Genomic DNA, 22,755 nt, shown 5'->3' on the forward strand with positions numbered 1-22,755 from the left:
CCCCTGCCCTCCCCAACCAAGACCCCCCCCCCCCGCCAACCAACCCCCCCCCGCCTTCCCCAACCAACCCCCCCCGCCAACCACCCCCCCGCCCTCCAAGACCCCCCCACTCCTGCCCCCCCAACCAAGACCCCCCCCCCCCCCTGCCCTGCCCTCCCCAACCAAGACCCCCCCCGCCCTCCAAGACCCCCCCTCCTGCCCCCCCCCTCCTGCCCCCCAACCAAGAACCCCCCCCTGCCCTCCCCAACCAAGACCCCCCCAGACCTTACCCCCCAGACCTTACCCCCCAGACCGTACCCCCCACTATGCTGCGGGTGTGTGCCCGGAGGGTGCTGTTGGCTGTCCTGGGCGCCACCTCCACCTGTCTGCTGGTGCTGATGGTGGATCAGAAGCCGAACCGACAGCCGCTACACCCGGAGCCGCTACACCCGGAGCCGCTACACCCGGAGCCGCTACACCCGGAGCCGCTACACCCGGAGCCGCTACACCCGGAGCCGCTACACCCGGAGCCGCTACACCCGGAGCCGCTACACCCGGAGCCGCTGCGGAGTCAGATGGAGCTGCCGAGCCGCTCCCTACAGAGCTGGGAGACCCCCCGAGACCCCCGGGAGGGACCCGAGCCCCGGGAGCCCCAGCACCAGCCCCCGCAGCCCCAGCACCAGCCCCCGCAGCAGCTCCCGCAGCCCCAGCACCAGTCCCGCAGTCCCCGCAGCCCCCGCAGTCCCCGCAGCCCCCGCAGCCCCGCAGCCCCCGCAGCCCCGCAGCCCCGCAGTCCCGCAGCCCCGCAGTCGGTCAAGGGCTTCAAGGAGTATTTCAGCCACTTGAACCGGAGCCGGGGGTCCCGGGCCGGGCCGGGGGGGCTCCGGGACCCCCGGGCCCACAGCCCTCCCCCCCGAGAGCAGATCGCCGCCGCCGACGTGTTTCTGGCGGTGAAGACCACCAAAAAGTTCCACAAATCGCGGCTCGAACTGCTGCTCAACACCTGGATATCCCGCAACCCGGAGCAGGTGAGGGGGGGAGGGGAGAGGGGGGGGGGGGGAGAGGGGGGGGGAGAGGGGGGGGAGGAGGGGGAGAGGGGGGGGAGAGGGAGTGAGGGGGGGGAGAGGGGGGAGTGAGGAAGAGGGGAGAGAGAGGAGAGTGAGGGGGGGGAGAGGGGGGAGGGAATGGGGAGGGGGAGAGGGGAGGAGGGGGAGAGGGGGGAGAGGAGAGAGAGGGGGAGAGGGGGGGAGAGGGAGAGAGGGGAGAGGATGAGTCCTCCAGGGAGAGAAAGAGAGAGAGAGAGAGAGCGCAGTCCATTCCAACAATCTATCTCTGGGATTCCCATGTGTAGGTGGGAGGCGGGGAATTCTCAGCTGGGTTTGGAGACTCTTAAGCAACGGTGATGGGTTTCCATGTGTGTCAGACACCCGGTTGACCCCCCCACCCATCCTCTCCCCACTCCAAAAAAATAGGATTAAATAACCTGGGAATAGTCACTGCCAAGGTTTGTTGACGTGAAGCTTGGCCCCTCACTACGGTGAGGTCTCAAGGGGCTGCGAACCCCCTTTAAAGCCCCACCCCAGTCAGAGCTGTCGCTTTGAAGAGTGGGCGGGCGAGTGGGTGGGTGAAAATTGAAGAAAAATCTCCCTTCTTTCAATATGCTTCTCTCATCGCTTGCCAGCTCTCAAGTTGACTAAATTCCATGAGATGTGCCGTGTTATCTGCGAGCTCCAGTGTAGCTTGCACTGTTCCTTAATATGGTCATAGCTGTTCAAAGCAGCCCTCGGAATTTCAGACTGACTTAAAAGATATCAGTAAAGTCTCTTTCTAACAAACTCGCTTTCTATCCTCTGCCTCCCCTCTTTTCTCCCCCCCCCCCACCCCACCACCCACCCCACCACCGCCGCCCACTCCCTCCTTGCCATCAGGATTTGGTTTCCAGACTTTAAATGTGCATCAAACTTCCTTTCTGTACTTGGAGTAAGGAGCAGGTGTTGTCTCACCTGGGTTGCCAAATGCAATGGCCTACACTGATGTGAGAGAGAAGGAGCTTACTTTGGCACTAACCCCAGGCAGGTTGTGCCCAGAATTGTAATCAACAAAAACCTCCATGAGCTTTCGAGATTGAAATTATTTTACTTATTACTTTAATGATTTGGTCACTCAATTCACGGCTGTTTGTGGGGACGCTGCTGTGCGCGAATGGCTGCCGTGTTTCGCCCACAAAATATACGGTCAATTCAACAAACAACGACGACTTGCATTTATATAGCGCCCCTCACACGGGGTAGTATCCCAGAGCACTTGGGAATTCACTTCACAATATACTGTGTGAAGCCCTTTGAGATGTCTCAAAGACGTGATAAGGCGCTGTATCAAATGCAAGGATTATTTATTTGTGTGTTTGTTTTTGTTTAATTAATTAATAATTGGTGACCTCTGTGGACCAAGTGAAAGAAAGTGTGAGAACTTGCTGTCGCAAGAAGGAATCGAGATAAAACCACAAGAGGTTGAAGGGGGAGTTAATTACAATAAATATTTTTCCCTCTCAGTGCTTTCGGCATTCGTTTTGCTCGGGATACTTACTGTGGCCACTTGAGACCTCCCTGGGAATGAGTCATGTTAAAATGATGTTGTAATTCATCAAGTGAGAGGAACCGTTGGTGACACAACACAGCGACTTGGTTTGTGAAGCAAATGCACAACCATATCTATTTTTGTACACATATATATATATTTTTTTCTCTTTATTCCTCTCCAAGTTACTTCCCTCCTCCTCTCCTGGATGGAACGCAACTCCTTTTTCTCATTCTATTGCCCTTCTCTTTCTTTCCCCTTCTACCTCTCCAGCGCTTTGGGACGTCCTCCTGACGTGAAAGGCGCGAGACAAAGATTTGTACCCTTTGCAGTAGATTCTGCGAAGCGCTTCGAGACGCCTCAACGACGTGATAAGGCTCTGTATCAAATGCGAGGATCGTTATTAGCCGTATTATTACATCCGCACAGAAGGTTGCTGTTTGTTATAATAGCCTTTGCAACAGCTGTCCTGTAAGAACGGTGACTGTTTTGATGTCGATTTAACTATTTTGCTTGTAATCTCTCCCCACCGCCCCCAACCACCCCTTCCCCTCCCCCCACGAAAAAGAGCTGTTTCATTCAGTTCCTGGTACTGGATCTGCTGATGAAAGCCACCAGAGACTTGTGTGGCAACAAAGTACAGTTTCCCCTCAGATTATGTTGCGGACTTTAAATATCAAAGCCTGACAATAAAAAAAAAGTTTCCCTGATAATTCGATTCAACCTCTTTATGTGGTGCATAATTGAGGGGCCTGTGTAGGTAAAAGACAAACAAATCAGCCTGGCTGACACAGTCTCACTTGTCATCTGATAACTGGTAAGCCAGCGAGATCTCTATTCTTGCTATTCTGTGAAGAGGTCTCGCTACTGTACCTCCCATATTAGATGTTCCTCCCCAGGGAATGCTCTGTCTCTCCCTTTGTAAAGTAGCTCTGTGGGAATTCTGCCGCACCGCATCACCAAACAATGTAGGTTTAAGCCTCAATCCATCACGTCCATTCAAGGGGAGCAACAAAGTGAATGGTCGCGGGACTACAGGAAGGTTTCTGAGTCGCGAGTTGTGAATGGCACCAGGTTTACAGTTTCTGGAATTTGTTCGGAGCAAGAATGTTCCCACTGGAGTTGTCGTTCCCCCTCTCCCCCCCCCACCCCCCCCCCCCCATCTCTCTCTCTCGTACGTGATCTGTTACGCTGTTCACTGTGGGTATTATTTTCAGTGGCAAGATCGGAAGTGGTAAAGGACTTGAGACTGAGTGGCTCTTTAAAACAGTTATTTGAAACAGCGGTCAACCAACAACAACTTGTAGTTACACAGCACCCTTTACTCGGGGTAGCTTCCCGGGGCAAAGCTGACAGTGACTCCGAGCTGGGGGGTGGGGGTGTGGAGAGGGAGGAGGAAGGTGACCTTAAGCACAATCAAAACGGAAGATCTTTAGGCGGGATTTGAAGGTGGGGAGGGAGGTGGGAGGTGGGAGGTGGGAGGAAGGAGTTGAAGGAATGGCGGTAAAGAGTTCCAACTAAAGCAGAGTTGGTTAAAAAAAAATGAGTGAGAAACCGAGAGTTTTGCGTTTATGTATTGTTTGCATTCTTTCTTCTTAACCTTTTCCTCCGCCCTTCCCTTCCCTTTCATTCATTTACGGTTTATTCTTACGCTGAATATTCCCCCCCTCCCCCGCCCCGCTTTTGTGTTGTGCGTGGAAATGTGAGATTGTACTAAATTAATGAGGTTAGATTTTTTTCGTCTTCTGGTGGTAGGTTGGTAGAGTTTTTCTTTTCTAAGAAAGAAACTGCAAAAAAGTATTTACCTCGCACCGCAAAGCTCCCCAAACGTTCCTGCACTATCCCCTACATTTGGTCACTCACTCCACGACTGTTTGTGGGACACCGCTGTGTGCAATTGGCTGCCGTGTTTTGCTCACAAAATATACAGTCAATTCAACAACAATTCACGGTACATCCTGTGAAGCGCTTTAAGATGTCATCAACGACGCTGTATCAAATGCAAGGATTATTACTGATCACCCACCTCTCCCCAAATTAATCTGTCCCATCTTTCCCAAGCTTCAGCTAACAAGATGAGATCGGGCCAGAAAACCCCAGTGAGGTGCATTATCTGCGACCAACTCAAAACCTCAGTGTTATCATTTCGCTTCTGGAAACTATTAACTCCTTTTGAGAAATAAATTCCAAAAGAAAGAGTCACTCTGTCCAGTGAGTCACTGTGTCGGATGAGTCACCATTATCAGTGCAAAGAAATCATTTCCATTCGCAACGTGCTGCCTCCGCTCAGCTGGCTCTGGCCTCCTGTTTGTCCCTCGTCCCCACAAACCTCCTTCGAGCCGCTACGCCCCGAAGCTTTGGAACTGTTGAGTTGTCAAGACGACACTGAGACGCTTTGGCAGCTGACTGCTCAGCCCTGTGTGTCGGCACTCTCTCACACTACAGTGAGGTTGAAGGGGCTGTTTAATTTGAGCCGAGGTGGGAGATGCCACTCGGTGGCCCGGTGGACGTGGCAACCAACAAGCCAAGGATTTATCAAATATGTTTCGGGTACAGATCCCCTTCCTTTGGATTCCAAGGCCGTTATTTGGCCACAAGGACATGTACTAACTTACACCGAGCATATTGGTGCATGTTCATACAATGCCCCAAATTCCACCATCCTTCTGCTACCTTTGACTTTGAGCTTCATTGGGCAGCGTCTCAGAGCACTTAAATGTTAAAGAGGTAGAGAGACGCATACAGACACACACACATACAGAAGCAGTTATAAAAGCGGAGATAGCAAGATGCACGGGGAGACCTCATAACCACACTGTTTTCATATCCACAATTGCGCTGGCTCCCAATGGCTGCAGATATCAGGCTGTCTATTTGGACAAAGTGCACCGCTGGATCAGATAGCACTTTAGGCAACAGCTCACAAGATTCACGACATAACAAAGAATCTTTCACCAGGTTCCTGTCAGCTGTTAGTGTTGTGGGAGTGGTGGGGGTGGGGGAGTGCGGGGTGGGACTGCTGTTGAATCGTAGCAGGAATTGGCTGGGTTTTGAGTTGCATTTCTGCTGACATGAACCGAGAGGTTTGTACTCTAGTCCAACAGGAATAATGTTGTACTATTTCCTTCCAATTGGTCACATAACCTTGTTATTGGACTAGAGACAAATGGCATCACATGTGCACACGGGAAATGATTTAACCCTCAGGCTACGGTACATTTAGTGTAAGGGCCTGTCGCCACCAATAAAAGACTTTGAATGCAGGTCAGGCTGATTCAATGAGAGTCATCTTTGCTTCTTATAAGGATCCTTACAAGATGTTAACCTGTCTCACTGGTCGGGCTCTCGCCTGAGTCAGCAATCTGTGGTTCAAGTCCCACGTCAGAACTTTGAACTCACCCAGTCTAGGCCAGTGGTGGCTAACCTTGTTTGGTTTCCGCCAACAAAATAAATTGTCTTGATTAAATAGTTCTTGATTTAAGGCCCAGACATTATGGAAATCAAGAAATGCGGCAACCCATCAAACGTTAATGATAACAATCCTCGCATTTTATAGAGCGCCTTGTCACGTCTTTGAGACGTCTCAAAGCTCTTCACAGAATAGTGAAGTGTAGTGACTGTGTTTTTATGGGTGGAAAGACAGTAATCTCCCCCCCCCCCCCCCCCCCAGCCCCCCAATGTAATGAAACTACGTTTTTTTAATTACAAAAAGAATAAACTTCAAACTATGGGAACTTTTACTTGAGGAAATTGTTAATATCCTGCCTCAATCAGCATCTAATTGGCAATGTCAGTCAGAGGTTTGAAGGGCAGCTCTGGTGTTAGAGGCTGACGTTGGTTCCCTCGATGACTAAAGGTGTCTGATTTCCCCATTGTTGATGTTTCTGGCTTTGATAAGCAAAGAAAAACACTTTACCTGCATGTGGACAGTCACGGCTGCTGTGACCTATCTACGCGTAGTGTTCAGAATACTGGGAACTGCGAGGGCTTAGAGCGTGTACTTACTGGTGTAAACAGAACAGGCTGTTCCGATGCTGGTGCTGTTTCTGGTTGACGTGGTTAGTCTGTTTGCTTGATTTTCCTTGTTTTTTTAAGATCAATTGCCACTTTCGCCCACAGAATACACAGTCCATCCACTTTACAGTATATCCTGTGAAGCGCTTTGAGACGTCTCGAAGACGTGATCAGGCGCTGTATCAAATGCAGGGATTATTATTATTATTATTATTGGCAGGGCCATGACATTTGATCATCTGCACTATGTGGCATTTACGATGCTCCCACTCACGAGTAGGCTGACAGCGGCTAATGAAGTTTAATGTAAGGCACTACATATAGGAAGTAAGAATAGGAAATGTATATACTCACTGGGTGAGTTGCCAAAGAGGAAGCTAGCAATCTTGTGATTGATGTTATTCTGCACACAACAAAGTCCTTAAAGTCTAAACGGCTCCCTTAATTCATTCTTACTTGCACACATATATGAAGGAGAAGAATTCCAGGCAGGGCGAAACCTTGGGCAAGTTTCCTTACTCCACACAGAGCCTAATAATAATCCTCCAAAACCAAAAACAATAATAAAAATTGGTCATTTTCAATCTACGGCCGTTTGTGGGACATTGCTGTGCGCAATTGGCTGCCGCGTTCGCCCACAAATATACAAGTCAATTCACTTTACAGTGTGTTCTGTGAAGCGCTTTGGGACGTCCTCCCGACATGAAAAGCGCTATATCAAATGCAAGGATTATTATTATTAAGATAATAAAGGTATATTGAGGGTGGGGGGAAGAGAAGGGGAGCTGGTGTGAAGCATAAACCCTGACGTGAACTATTTGGGCTGTTTCCATGCCATATCATTCAATGTAATTGATGATGTTTTCAGACACGGATATTACGCACATGGGTACTCTCGGTCTGGTTTGGATACTCTTAAGCACAGTGATGGGTTTCCGCATGTGTTAGGCACCCAGTTGACCAATTATAAATAAATCGAACATTAATGAATCTATGAGGGGGCCGGAGAGGGTGGGAGGTCTAAACTGGGAGTAACAGTGGTCAAAGATTCTCAATAATCCATGTGCATTGCTCATCAGAAGACCCATTGTTTCTTTTCCCCCTAGGTTCCTGTCCAATGTCCCTCATGCTCATGATTAATCCAGTGGTAATGGTTTTAATTCCTTTTACGGAAGATGCCAGTGGTTTTGTCCTGCACTAATTAGTACAGCCCTGGAGACAGAGAGAGTCCAGACAATGGAGCTGACCCCCTTCACCGACCAAAATGCTTCTAGTAATTATACAAGAGAAAGAAACAACCCAATCAGATGTTCATGTTGTTTCGCTTCTCACCCATCTTGTATTCTCACTCGCTTTGTGATGCTGATGTGATTTAAATAATCGGAAAGAAATCATATTTCAGAGTTTGTGGCTTCCCTGAAAATGAAAGGCTGGGAACGTCGCTGCAACAAATGAGGGGGCAGACTAGAGGGCTGCTCTGTCTGCCTGGCATTGTCCTGAGCAGTAACACAAGAGGCCAGGGAATTCACTGAAGAGCATTCTGCGACATATCCTGAGACAAAGGTCGTAGTTGATGCACATAAAAAACAGTGTCAAATGAATAACTGTGTCTAGAGTTGTCAAAGTGCGTTCAGATAATAATGATAATCCTTGCATTTGATACAGCGCCTTATCAAGTCTTCAAGACGTCTCAAAAGCGCTTCATGGAATATACTGTCAAGTGAATTGACTGTGTATTTTGTGGGTGAAACACAGCAGCCAATTGCACAGAGCAGTGTCCCCACAAACACTTGTGGATTGAGTGAACAAATTATTATTTTTTTAAAAGATTATTTTTGAAGGGTCTATTACTCCCGGTAAAGCGATCCGCTAATCGACTAACAACCGGATTCCTACTTATTGCTAGGTAAACAGAGGGGTGTGGGGTAAGGAAACTTGTCGAACATCTCGCCCTGCCCAGGAATTGAACCCAGGTCCTCTTGCTTTGGAGGCGAATAAAAATTTAAATCCCCAAATTCCCCCACAATACTGTATAGTATTTATCCATCTCCCTGGGTAATGGAGTTAGTTGGTCTACCAATATCCTACCTGATGCACACACAGCATTGCCATTTGCAACACCCAAAACACGAGTGGCTAGAAGTTCACGTGACGTCCTCACTTCAATACTTACAAGATTAGTTTCCTAATTCTCCTCTTAAACCCTTTTATCTCTATTTATCCTGGGGTGTTGAACACACTTATTTTCCTAATCAGCGAGTGAGCCCAATAGATTCTCTTTACACTCAGCAACGATCAGGCAACTAAGAGAAATGCTTTGCCCAGAGCTACCTCTACAAAGACTACATCCAAACACATGGCAGATGGAGGTAGGGAGGGGGTGGGAGCGGTGGGGGGGGAATGAGGGACCAGGACATAGTGACTTGCATTACCAGGGACAGAGAGAGCCCAGCTGTCCCATTTAACCAGGAGCTGTAAGCTTCAATCAGCTGGGCGTCTGACACAGCGAATCTCGGTCCTTTAAGTATTAAAATGCCTCGTACTTGTGTCCCATCCAACCAACACGTGGGCCCTTGTTTTTCTGGAGACTCTGAAAGGCGCATTTCTATTGTGTCTTGCATTGCAGGTGCAGTGGAGCATAAGTTGGACCCTTTTGAGTTTGTTAAATCCTTTCTGACAAGCTTAATTAGCCCCCTTTAAACCGAGTTTACACAAGCGCTGTCTTCCACCAGCAGGCTCCCTCCTTCCTCCCTCCGTCCCTCCCTCCCTAGTAACGTTCCATAGGGAAATCAGAAGATCTGCAATGCCTGAAGGATCCACCGAGGAGGGAACTGCAGAGAAACAAATCTGCCTCAGTGTAATTCCTTAAACCGTGCCAGCGAGACCTTCCATCCCATCAAATGAAAATAACACACTTGTCAAGAAGAATTAGCCAGCGTTTCGTTAAATCATGGCTGCCTTTCGCAAAGCGTCCCTTGTGATAATTACGATAAAGGAAAGCGTCTTTTTTTTAAGATGCAGCAGATTTCGCCCCCGAAGCCTTGAAATGAGATTGTCAAAGTTTCACTGATCTACGTCTTGAGAGATATGCCACGTGTCTAATGTATCAGCTCCGTATTGTAATCCTCTTCAAACGTGTTAAACCTTCAGTGTTACAAATGGTTCTTAGGATCCCAGAGCCAGGGAGGGATATCAGCGTTTCACCCACAGAATATACAGTCAATCCACTTTACAGTATATTCTGTGAAGCGCTTTGAGACGTCTTGGCGACGTGATAAGGCGCTATATCAAATGCAAGGATTATTATTACTGTTATTATTATTATATGCATAAACAATAATCGTCCTTGCATTTGATATGGCGCCTTATCACGTCATTGAGACGTCTCAAAGCGCTTCACAGAATATGCTTAACGTAACTTACTGTATACTTACTGTAACATGGAGTGACTGTGTTATATCTGTGACCACTTGTGCGAGATACTGAAGGAAAGGGGAAGGAAACCTATCGAACCTTGCCTTGAGCCAGTGTCTTGAAGAGAGCAAAGAGAAAATTGGGGAGTTCATGGTTCGCACTTCCTTGTAAAGTTTGCAAATTAGTCTCCTAATGATCTTCTTAACACATTATTGATGGATTCCAAGGTGTTGAAACCCTTATTAGCAGCGAAGGATGCTAGCGTTGCTTGGGGCTGCAGCCTCTTTTCACCCTGATTAGAGGCCAGATGGCCTTCAGAGGCTCCCATGATGGTCCCTGCTTTATCTATTCTCCACACACCTTCTGTTCCTCCCAGCCTGAGCGTGGGAAATAATGGCGGTGTTCGGTCAGTGAACTGTAAATTAAAACATACACCATATCGCGCATAAACAGACAGACAGACAGAAGGTGCAAAACTTCACTAGGAGCAAATAAAAAACAATCCAATTTCTGGGGGAGGAACGCAGCTTGTGATGTGAATCCCATTTTCCCCTCCTCCTTGTCTAAAACACGGGCTGCACAGTGATGGAGCACATTGGAACTCTTGTGTACGATGACGTGATGTGAAAGGAAGGAAAGTTGCAGAAATATCAACCAGTTTTGCGTCTCCGGGTCGTTGTGCAGTTATCTTTATCGTAAAAATAATAATAATCCTTGAATTTGATGCGCCTCAAAGGGTCTCACAGGATTTACTGTAAAATGTAGTGACTGTACTTTATTGTGGGCGAATACAGCAGCCAGGTTTTGCACATAGCAATGTCCTGCAAATAGCTGTGAGGTGAATTACTCCATTTTATTTGGGGGGGGGCTTGTCGGCCAGGACGCTGGGAGAAACCCCCTTCTCGTTTCGAGTCGTGCTTTTAGGATCTTTAATAAGCTGAGCGGGCAGATGGGATCTCGGTTCAATCTCTGCTGGAATGTGCGTGTATGTGGACGTAATGCCCGTCATGGTGAGATAGCTTTAAGAGCTATTTGACCATGACCAAAACCAAAATAGGCTCAAACAGGAAGGATGGCTTCACGCTTCACGTTGTAGACACCAACATGCAAATGAATAATCTTTGCATTTGATGCAGCGCTTCATCTCGCCAAGAGATCTCAAAGCGCTTCAAAGCATTTTCTAGCGCAGTGGAGTGACCGTGTATTTGCTGGCGAACGACGCAAAGGGGAGCGGAATAATACCAACTCGAAAAAATGCATGGATTGCAAAGCAGACCACCTGAGTACCTTTCCATCGATATGTTTAAGTTGACAAGTTGGCTCCACATTGTGTTGCAAAGCAATTCAGGAGTAACACGAAAATCATCAGAGTAACACTAACCGCAGTACGAGAGGTGCTCTAATTACTAACACTCAATTGCTAGGTTTCTCAGTGTGATGCTGAACCTTTTGGAATTGGTTCAAGTATAATACGCACTCCTAGACTCGTGTGGAGTGTGTGTTATAACTGGAGCGCTAGATAAGGTAAGACGTGCGAAAGAATCATTAGCGTGTACGTTAGATATTTCTTGTGGCTGGACAGGGCGAGAGGGAGAAGTAACAACTTGCAAACCGGTGAATTTAAGATCAGGAGCACGGTGCAAACAGCACGAGGGATAGACAGGAGCATGGACTTTCAATCAATGTATTCCTTTGTGTGTGTGTGTGTGCGTGTGTGTGTCTGTGTGTATGTGGGGAGGTTGATGGGGTCAAAATCAGGTCTTCCATGTTTGAGCTGTCATATTTAATTTGCACCTTTTGCCAATTTATATACAACTGAAACGTTGCAAAGGGCCTGTTGGTTTGTTTAACGCCTTCATGCGGTGGCATCAGATAGCACGGCTGATTGATGGGACACAAGACTGAGCAGTTTCAGAGACATGTGAAAGTGCTCTACTGCGTTGGGCTTATAAGAACGTAAGAATTTGCTGGCGAAAGAAAACCAAGGTCCATCTCTTTTGCCTTCCACCATCTTGTCAGTCGCTTGACATGTTGTATCCCAAACTATGCACTTTATCCCCAGTTATTATTTTCCCGCAGAAATCCATCTAATTTGTTCTTGAAACAAACAACATTTTCTGCTTCCGATGTCTGTCCCTCTGCCTGTTCCATAAGTTTACTACTTATTAGTAAACAAATGTATTATTTAATAATAAGTTTCTTATTAAGGGACAATAATCCCTTCAAAAGAAATAATTTTTAAAAAATTGGGGCATTCAAACCACAACTGTTTGTGAGGAAACTGCTGTGCACAATTGGCTGCCTTGTTTCGCCCGCAAAATATACAGTCCGTTCACTTTACAGTATATTCTGTGAAGCTCTTTGAGACGTCTTAAAAGACATGATAAGGCGCTATATCAAGTGCAAGGATTATTATTATTATTATCACTCGCGTTTATCGTTTCTGCACAATCTGCAACATTCTCAAAACCTTTTTATTTCAAACAATAACACTCTTTCCGTTTAACAATACAAGCCCTCAAACATCAAAGAGGGGTATATCAGTTAAAACTCAGCCTGACTTTTACCTGAGAGATACAGACCGGAGTTGAATTGTATCGTTTTAATTTCTTCAATGTTTTTGGATAATTTTACAATCCTTTCTCTCACCTTCGCCCACCCCCCCCCCACCCACAGGAAAACCTTGCTCCCAAGCCCAGGAGCAGGTGTGAAGAAACAACCCAGCGGTTCCATATATTATCCAGACGGTAGCTTTCACTGCCAGGGGCCTTCCTTTCCATGTCTCTCTTAATCAGCCCCACTTAATTCAGGACAGCCCACAGAGGGAGAGAGAGAGAGAGAGGCCTGTGGGATTTGCCTATTGTGTGCTCAGCGCAGTGCGCAGATTGAAAAGACCTGGTTACTGAACCTTGTAATCCTCGCCCGTACTCTGTCACTGTGCTGGTTCCCACACATCTCCTGAGCCAAGCGTCCAGACCTGTTGCTACTGTGGGAACACATTCTTAACTGACCTATTACTCCTTGTCCATTGGCCAGTGGCCAGTCCACAAGGACTGTCCACACACACACACACACACACACAGGTTTGTCCATTCTCACAACCTGGGCTCCTCGCAGGGGAAATCATCCGTGCTTAAACGAAGCCCGATAGCTCGGCTAATCAAGGCTGAATATGCGACTAGTGGTGTGCTTGTCAGTGCTGGAGTGTGGTATTAATGCTACACATGGTCGTGCTTTCAGACACAACAAAAGGCAGCATTGTCTGTGGCTTCTGGCTCAATCCCGAGGCTCTTAAACTATTAACTTTCAAGTAAGAGCACATTCGTTTCAACCATTCTCTGTTTTCTTAAGACTCTTAGGGCGGGATCCGAAGATCACAGAAGCTTTTCAGTGAGTTGCGGTTGGGGTCACAGATGACCACTTCCCTCCGAGTTATGGGAGAGAATATTACAGACTAGCGTAATCCTTCCTCCCAACCCCTCCACTCCCCTCCCGACTGCCCCACCCCCAATTTGGAGGTACAAGCAATCAGCTCCTGAATCAAAGATGTTTTTTTGATTCTGGAAAGTACTCGAAGAAGAAGGTTATTATGCATTGATACAGCACCTTATCCCGTCGTTGAGGCATCTCAAAGAGCTTCACAGAATATTCCATAACGTGTAGTGACTGTATATTTTGTGGGGGAATCGCGGCAGCCAATTGCACACAGCAGTAGCCCACAAACAGTCGTAGATTGAAGTGACCAATTTATTATTTTTTTAAGGAATTATTACCCCCGGTAAAGCGATCTGCCAATTGACTAACAACCGGGTTCCTACTTACTGCTGGGTAAACAGAGGCATGTGAAGTAAGGACACCTTTCGCCCTGCCCGGGAATCAAACCTAGGTCCTCTCGCTTGCGAGGCAAGCGCTCTAACCACTGAGCTACAGGACTCCACTAGTCCTGGAGGTTTCACGAGATCTGATGCACATAAACCTTTCATTTTACACACTGCGCTTCCTATTGATTAGTGCATTCCAATTGTAGCACTGTTACCACTATCCCAACGTGAGATCAGCTAAGTCAACACAAGACCAAGTATTGACCCTGGAATGCTCCCGGCCGGCAATGTTTCACATCGATCTTCACAGCAAATTTGGGGGATCCTTCATTCCTTTAAAAATTCCTCACTAAATGTTCCGAAGCACCGGAATACACAGTCCAAATAAGGAACGTCTTCGGTAACTTTTTAATTAATATTTTATTAATAATGCATCCGGACACCTCAAGCTGACAGCTGACTTTTTCAAATGCATTGGTTGCCTGAAGATATATCACAACACATAAAATAATTCGCTTAACAGCTAATCCTGCAAGTGGAGACCGATCATTCTGAGCATCTAACCTGGAGCAACATTCCGTTCTGTCTCTGGACATATTTAGGTTTGATCTGAAAGATGTGCTCAGAATTGGACTCTTCCCCCCTCTCACAGACAGATCAGAAAATCAAAGAATCTTATGGCCCTGAAGGAGGCCATTCAGCCCGTTGTGCCTGTGCTGGCTCTTTGAAAGAGCTGCCAACTATTCCCACTCGCCCGCTCTTACCCCTAGATCTAGTTTTGGAGGATTGTTGGTCAGGCCACCAGGAAAAATTCCTTTTTTTCCCCCCGAATAATGCCATGGGATTTTAACGCCACACGGACAGGTGGATGGGGCCTCAATACATGTAGCGTTTTTCCGAAGGATAGCAACACTGCTCTCCCAATACTGCAATGACACTCCAAAGTCCTCAAGTGGGGCTTGAACCCAACTTCTGACACAAGAGGCGAGAGTGCTATCAACTGAGCCAGGCTGGGAAAGGCTTGATGGAGAAAGGGGAACGTATTCATGTAGCAAGCAAGCTCTTATCTTAGCCAGCTTCAAATTCAACTCACTGTGATCTAATGCTTTTGTTTGGCTGTCCCCAGCGAATTAAATAACTTTGGAGGAAGATCTGTCAATATCAGGATCCAAACCAAACAATAGACATTATTGGCCAATTATTTGTGGCATTTCTCATCGTTGAAAATGAACAATGGTATTTCTCTGTGCTGTTTTCATAAGCTTTATTTCATCAAGCAGAATTCTGACCAAATTAAGCAAAATTTATATTTTTCTGACTGTCCCTGGAGCAAACTCTTTCCGTGTCAATTTGCTTTGGGTGATCTGCGAAACCTTTCCTTTGTACCCGCTTATATCAAGGGGTTATATTCACATGACTCTTCTTTGTGAAACTCAAGTATGTTTGGAATAAACGGTTAGCAATTGAAAAGGAGGCAGTTTGCAGGCAAGGCCACTGCCCTGTGGGAGCCAAGAATAACATGCTCTCAGAGTTCTTCATTGTGTCGTTGGATGGAGTGTCCAGCCGAGGAAACCTTCTGAACTGCGCTATTTTACTTTTCTCCCCCTTTTTCTTCTTTATTGAATCAAGCTGATCTCTGTGATGGCTTCAGCGCTCCAGTTCCTGAGGCAGACACGTCTTTAGTAATAATAATAATCCTTGCATTTGATATAGAGCCTTACCACGTCTTCCAGACATCTCAAAGTGCTTCACAGAATACACTGTCAAGTGAATTGACTGTGTATTTTGTGGATGAAACTCAGCAGCCAATTCTGCACAGCGGTGTCCCACATATGGTCGTGGATTGAGTGACCAAACTATTATTATTTTTGAAGGGATTACTACCCCCGGAAAAACACTCCACCAGTCGACTAAAAACCGGGTTCCTACTTACTGCTTGGTAAACAGAGGCGTGTGTGTGGAGTAAGCAAACTTGCCCTGCCCAGGAATCGAACCCAGGTCCTCTCACATGCGAGGTGAGGGCTCTAACCACTGAGCTACAGGACAAGCAGAGGGAAGCTTGCTAAATGGAGTTCAGTAGAGAGAAACCTGCTGCCGTTCCTCAATCGATGATGACATTCCACGCTCCAGTCTGCAATCAGTCTCTATGGAGCGCTCAGTCCAAGCGCCCAGGTTTGCCGCACCTCAATCCTGCTGGAGAAGCTCCTGGAGGAGCATCTGTCCAAACTAAGTCTTTAGATCCTCCCTAATTACAACGTACAGCCTCTTAAGCAATATCTTACTTTCCGGGAGACACGCACGAGCATGTTAGCAATCTTTCAACAACTATTCTACTTTGCTGTACCTGCATCATATTTTTGGTATTATTATATGATAATATATAATCATAATAATAATTATAATAATCCTTGCATCTGATATAGCACCTTATCCCATTGAGATGTCTCAAAGCGTTTCACAGGATACACTGTCAAGTGGATTGACTGTATTTAGTGGATGAATAGTTATGAAATAGTTATTACATTTTAAATTGGGGGTGGAATGCACAAGGACACAATTTCAGGGTCTCTCCTCTTGCCATGTACAATTGCATTTTGAGCTTTGTGTCTTCAAACAGTGCTGAGACATCTACCAAAACACTAATTTTTTAAAAGTTTTTTTTTCTCTCTCTCTCCGATAATTTCCTTCCCTTCTCCCGTCCTCTCCTGAAGGTGTTTTGGCTTCTTTCTCCTTCTCTATTGGGGAAGGTACAGTTGCCTTCTGGTACCATTATTTCGCCCACAAAATACACAGTCAATTCACTGTATAGTAGATCCCGTGAAGAGCTATGAGCTTACGGCATCTTTTTAGTCCTGCGAGTCAAATGGTCCATGTGACAATACAGGGCTTTTCAATCAATCTTCGTTCTTTCAGCGTAGAACAATACAATTAAACAGCAACATGTGCCGCCAATGCCTCAGCCTGCAGAAGTGTCCCGCCCTGCTTGGTTTCCTCTGTTGAAGGGGTTAACGCGGCCTTTGCCGGCTACTTAGGGGAACATTGTCTCCATACCATCTGCCGTCAAGAATAAGTTTGCTTTACTTACTTTCAGTCAATAGCGAGTGGGATTAGAGTAATTTATCAGGGCTTTAAAAGGAATTCCTTTCAGTTGCACAGAAAGGACCTGCAGCTAGGAACCTGTCAGTGGGATGGACTGACAAGAAGCAGACAGATGTGTTAATGTGTCAAAGAATTAAGATCAGCATCCGACACATGCTAATGTTCCCCCACCCCCAACTCCGCTTTAACTCTCCCCTCCTAAGGTCTGAGGTGTGACTTGTGCTGGGACGTGGCTCCACAGGCACAGACTAAGTTCCAATAACTCACCCAAGTAAGTGCTCACTCTCCAGCAGTTACCCCCAACGCACACTCTGTGGTGCCCCCAAGCCTATACTATGCTCTCTCAAGCAGCAGGGCAGCCGTGTAACAACAACAACAACTTGGATTTATATAGCGCCCTCCACTCCGTCTCAGAGCGCTTCACAGTAACGGATCCCGGGGCCGAGCCGGGGGATGGGGGGGAAGGTGACCAAAGGTGCGGTCGAAAAGAAAGATCTTTTTTTCAGAGACCTGAAAATGGGAAGACAAGTGGCACTCGTATTAGCACCTTTTACGTAGGAGAGTGTCACAAAGTGGGGGACAGAACTGACCCCCAAGTGAAAGAGGGAAGAGGGAGGAGGTGGATTGGAGAGGAGAGGAGAAGCGAGGAGAGGTAGGGGACAGGGGACCAAAGGCAATAGTGCTACAGTCAGAGAGGTATGTTTTGCCAACGTTACATAATATACATCTGTGTTATGTTTGTACGTCAATTCATACTTTTCTTTGTAAGAGGGTGCAATATAAACAGGGCAGCGCCAAAGCTGAATCCCTGTGGGTTTGGAACAAAACCTTGGCTAAACCAACGCTTTTCACAACCATGGCAACGGTTTGCGGACAGCAAACGGCACAGTAAGTCAGGACGGTATTTGCGTTGTAGCAGGACAGATGCTGCTTTGTTAATAAAGCTCACCTTTGAATTTACCATCGTATAATTATGTCACCGGTGATCATAAAAGTGAGCGTGGCTGAGCTGCCGAGTGCGGTATGATTGATGTGCCATTTGCTCAAGGTGAAAAGAGCGATAAGAAAAGATCTTTGAGCTCATTAGTGCTCAATTAAACTGAAGCTCACCGTGAAAACTACCAGCTGCGCCCCCCCCACCCACTGCCACCGACAAACACTGCAAGTAAAGGCATCCCGAGCATAACACACCGGAGATCTGAAGCAACGACATTCTGTTACAATGGAACTGTGTATCACAGGTCAATAAACAACGTGGGGAGGAGCGTTAAAGAAACATTTTGATTGCCACGAGTGAAAATGTATTTGAAACCGCGTTTCGACTGGCTGGATGAACCGAGTATGGACTGAAGTGACGAGGCGAGGTTTTGTCAACAGAACACTTTAAGGTTGTAAAGTGGGGCCACTCCACCCCCCCACCACCCCCCACCCCTGTCGTCCAAGGCTGGGTTTACAGTTAGGAATGCAGTCAGTGCTGGAGTCAAACAAACGATACAGTCAAACAAACGATAGTTCGATTCATCTTTTCAACAAAAATTCGGTATTAAAGACTCAAAAAACGTTGCCTATAAAACACATAGCGAATCCACTTTACAGTATGTCCCGTGAAGAGCTTTGAGACACATCAACAACACGTTAAGCTCCGTATCAAATGCAAGAATTATGATTATTATTATTATTATTTTTTAAATACATTTCAATTAGCTCATGCTTTCCCAGTCACATCATGGTATAAGACAGAGTGCAACGGTAACAGCGGTTTGCACAGGGGTTATGAAGGTGGCGTGGTTCATCGGATCTCGCTCTGGCACTGGAGAGTCCTTGGTGCTCTTTGAACCCAGCTCAGCAGGTGAGAGAGACAGAGAGAGGGGAATGCCTGCCTTCTATGGCAGCTCTGTCTCATCCATTCCAAACCCAAAGCAATCAAACGGTTGTAAAAGGCAGATGTGCAACAGCAGGGTTCCCGAGATCTGAACTCTGCAGAGATTTGGCCCTGTATGTTCCAAGATCCAACTGACTGACTAAATGACTGACTGTGTGTTCATTGTTGGCCATTGTTAGGAAACGTTTACAATCGAACTAAAAAAAAGCGGACAACAACACAACATAATAGAGACCTGTGGTGATGGTGTACTGAGCTGAGCTCCTTGTCTGGATTCGTTCCCATGGCCTGTGGTTCACAATGGGCACCAACAGGTTACATATCACTTGTCGTGCAGACCTTCGAAGCACAAAATAAACACCCACCATCACCGGGTCTGCTAAATGCCCTGACCGTTAGGGAATTCACGCTATGGCTTTTACAGGTACTTTTTTACTCCATCCCTGATGGCTTTTCCTTCTGTGTCCTTCTCTTTAAAGGACTTTAAACTTTATCCCGGCAGGCCTGGCATTGACGGATGTACTAATGGATAGAGCAGCAGTCTGTGGTGAGGTCACTGATCACAACAGCATCACCACAATTCTGCTGTCCTACAATTCATGTTGGGGTCCTGGGGTGAGCTCATGGGCGGGTGATTGGGGCGGGGGGGGGGGGGGTGGTGGGAATCAGTCAGGAGTTTGTATAATCAACACAAAATGTGCACAGCCTCTATGTTCCCCTCCACCCCCACTCCTCTGATATACAATTGGGGAGTAAGGACAAGTACCAACTTTGGGATCAATCATATACCCACTATTTTATACCAAGAGGTATCAGATGTCGCCTGCTCCCAATTCAACCGGCTCATCAGCAGTGCCAAAAAAGGGATAGTAATATCATCCTGAGGAAACACTGACAGCATCCTGCAATAGATCACTTCTGACCATCCTGACTCATATTAGCTAACTCAGCATTCACTGGGGATTAACCCCCCCACCCCCACCCCACCACTGATATATACAACAACAACTTGCATTTATACAGTGCCCTTCACGCCAGGCAGTGTCTTGGAGCGCTTAGACAGTTCAACGACACACAAGAGAGATTCGGGTGAAGAAAGCCTCATTCGATCTCATCCTTCCCCAAAACCCATTTGATGTACAGTTCCCTGAATTATTATTGCTTCGGGCACTTTTGAGTTCTTGGCTTGCCTTAGGGTTTTGGTCAGATCTCCGGACAGGATTGTCACTCATTGTTAAGCGCAACCTAATGCAGTCTCATAACAAGAGCCAGGCCTTAATGTTCTTCAACTGATTGAATAATTGTAGGAAGGAGTGTGTACTCTGGCGTGGGTGAACTTCCTACCACACCAAGCAGGATGTACTATGCACCACGTGCCTGTCGATTAAACTCTCTTCCTGATCCAATTGAGCTTTCAATATCGCGACTGCTTGATGGAGGGCAGGGGAGGAAGAAAAACAAAATCACAATTGCATTACCTCGCTGTGCATTCCATTTTCTTACAGCATGTGATAAAATAGAGTTGGAAAAACGTGCCAGATTAATAGCTCTGACTTGTAACGTAGTGTAATAAACAAATGCCTCCCTCTGTACTGTTCTGGAAATGTACTGTTATTTAATATGGCAAAAGAAATCCTGGTGCAGTGAATTGTTTATTGTTTAATAATAATTGTTTAATAATAATCCTTGCATTTGATATAGCGCCTTATCACGTTGTTGAGACGTCTTCTAAGCGCTTCGCAGAGTATATTGTAAAGTGGATTGACTGTACATCAGCGCCTTGAGACGTCCAACCAACATGAAAGGCGCTATACAAATGCAGTTTTGTGTTGTATATTTTGTAGGCGAAACCCGGCAGCCGATTGCCCGCAAAATAATTCCTACTCAGGTTCACACTTGCAAATTTCTACCAGTATGAGCTTGTTATGGAGCCCGTGAAACCGCAACACATCAGTTATCTGTACTGACCCGTGTATTTGCCCGCAGAGCACGCGCGCATGACCCACCCAGTTACTGCGTATCCCGTGAAGCGCTTTGGAGCAGTTTGCCGACGTGACTGGCCGGGGCTGTACCAAATGTAAAGATCATCAATGCGAAACTCACGTTGAACCGATCAGCGAAACAATTTGTGACATTCTCACGTGTCAGGGTGAGACAAGTTGGGTGTACATTACCCACGTTCCCTCGTGCAATGGCAGGAAATAGCTACTTGGAGATACAAACTATTTGAAAATAGTCAACAGATGTCGGTTCATTTCGTGGCGAGTCTAGGTCACGTCGCTGCCGGTCACTGCGTCAGGACAATTACAGTTTATTGGAGGAAGAATTTTCTTAAAGAGAGAAAGAGAAAAAAAATCACCGTGTGCTTCTGCGCAGGTTAAACTGCTCGGCGACTGGATGGTGCAATGAACTACACGCTGACACTTTCACCTCGAGGACCTGAGTTCCCATCCGGTTTCGGAGCAGCGGAGCAAAAGGTTCTGAGCCGAATGTTGACTTTAAAGGGTCGAGATGAAATGAATCGCTGTGTTCTTAACCCAGGGAGCATTCGGATTTCATCCATCTTCATTTCAAAGCAGTTGATTAAAGAGCTCGCAGACGATCGGGCTCGAAACTAACGCTGTGTTTCAGAAGTCGCCAAATTTGGACGCCCTCAGGTCGAAAAAGAAATTGCTAAGGAAACGGAGCAAAATCTAAACACAGGTGCAATTTCTACCTCTAAGTGTTAATGCTCGGAGATCGCATGCGTTTTGCATCTTCATAGTCTGCCCTGCGCTGAACGCAAATATCTGTCCAGATCCGATTACAAAATGTAACTTTCTTTTCGCATTTAGCTGAACTGAGTGTGGTTGCTTTGCTTGGGCAGTTGGGGACGTCGATGAAAATGCCTAGCCCTGGGGGTTAGTTAACTCCACAAATAATCGGGGCAAAATATTCAAGGGGTATTGACTGCACCCCCCACCCACCCCTCCACCCCCCCCCCGCCCCCCCGACATCAAACTGTTATAAAATGGCAGCCACTCAGGCGTGCAAATGTGCTGGCACGAAGAACAGCTCCTACAGCGAAGGCAAAGGAACAGGATATTGGCAGCATCACGTCGTGTATCAGACCTCAATTTATGATGTGTTAGCAGCGAAGTTGCCAGGCCTTGTTCCAGAAGGAGGGCAAGAATGCCCCATTCTACAATGCCTGCCAGTCCCTCTCCCCCATTAGTGGAGGAATTCACAGCTGCACAAACCATAAGCAAATTGCGTTGTTCGCCCAGTGCAATTATAACGGGAATGTACGTATGAGTTGGTCACGGCCTCATTTCAAAATCTTCGCAAAGACCGCGTGGTTAAAAGCCCCCTCTACATGTGACGCTTCAATCTATATTGGTCAACCTCTACCTCGGTCATATCCTTAGAGATATGGAAACAGCCTCTGATGGACATATCCTGCTTGGAACCTCAAGTTCCTCTCACCGGCGTGTTTGTTGACCGTTTTGTTTTGGTCTGGCATATTCATTAACATTGTGAATTTCATCTCAAGGCAAAGGGGTTTGCCAGAAATCATCAGATTTTTTCAAAAAAACAAAAAAAAATTCTGAAAGGTCTCGTGAGCAAATTTCCAGCTGTTGTGTTATTTAACGCCAACCCAATTTAATAAGTTGGTGGCTTAGATTTGATTCGAAAAAGGGCAGGGGAACCTTCATCATTGTAAAGAAAAAAACGTAAGGGTTCAAGCTTGCAGCATACATTAATATTGGTGACAATGATCACATCAATCTAACCCCCAAAAAAGTGGTCAAAGATAATCAGTCGTCAGCTAACAGACTCTCAAACAGTCTAAAATATCCAATCACTTCCAGAGCCAATACAAAACTTGAAGCAATATAAAACCTGATCTCGCACACCTCATTACTCAAATCATATTTCCAAGACAAATCCATCTCTTCATCGCTAAGGTTGATTTCTGCTGCTTAAGTC

The sequence above is a fragment of the Callorhinchus milii genome, unplaced genomic scaffold (genome assembly GCF_018977255.1).
Source record: "Callorhinchus milii isolate IMCB2004 unplaced genomic scaffold, IMCB_Cmil_1.0 Scaffold16, whole genome shotgun sequence".
NCBI lineage: Eukaryota > Metazoa > Chordata > Chondrichthyes > Chimaeriformes > Callorhinchidae > Callorhinchus > Callorhinchus milii.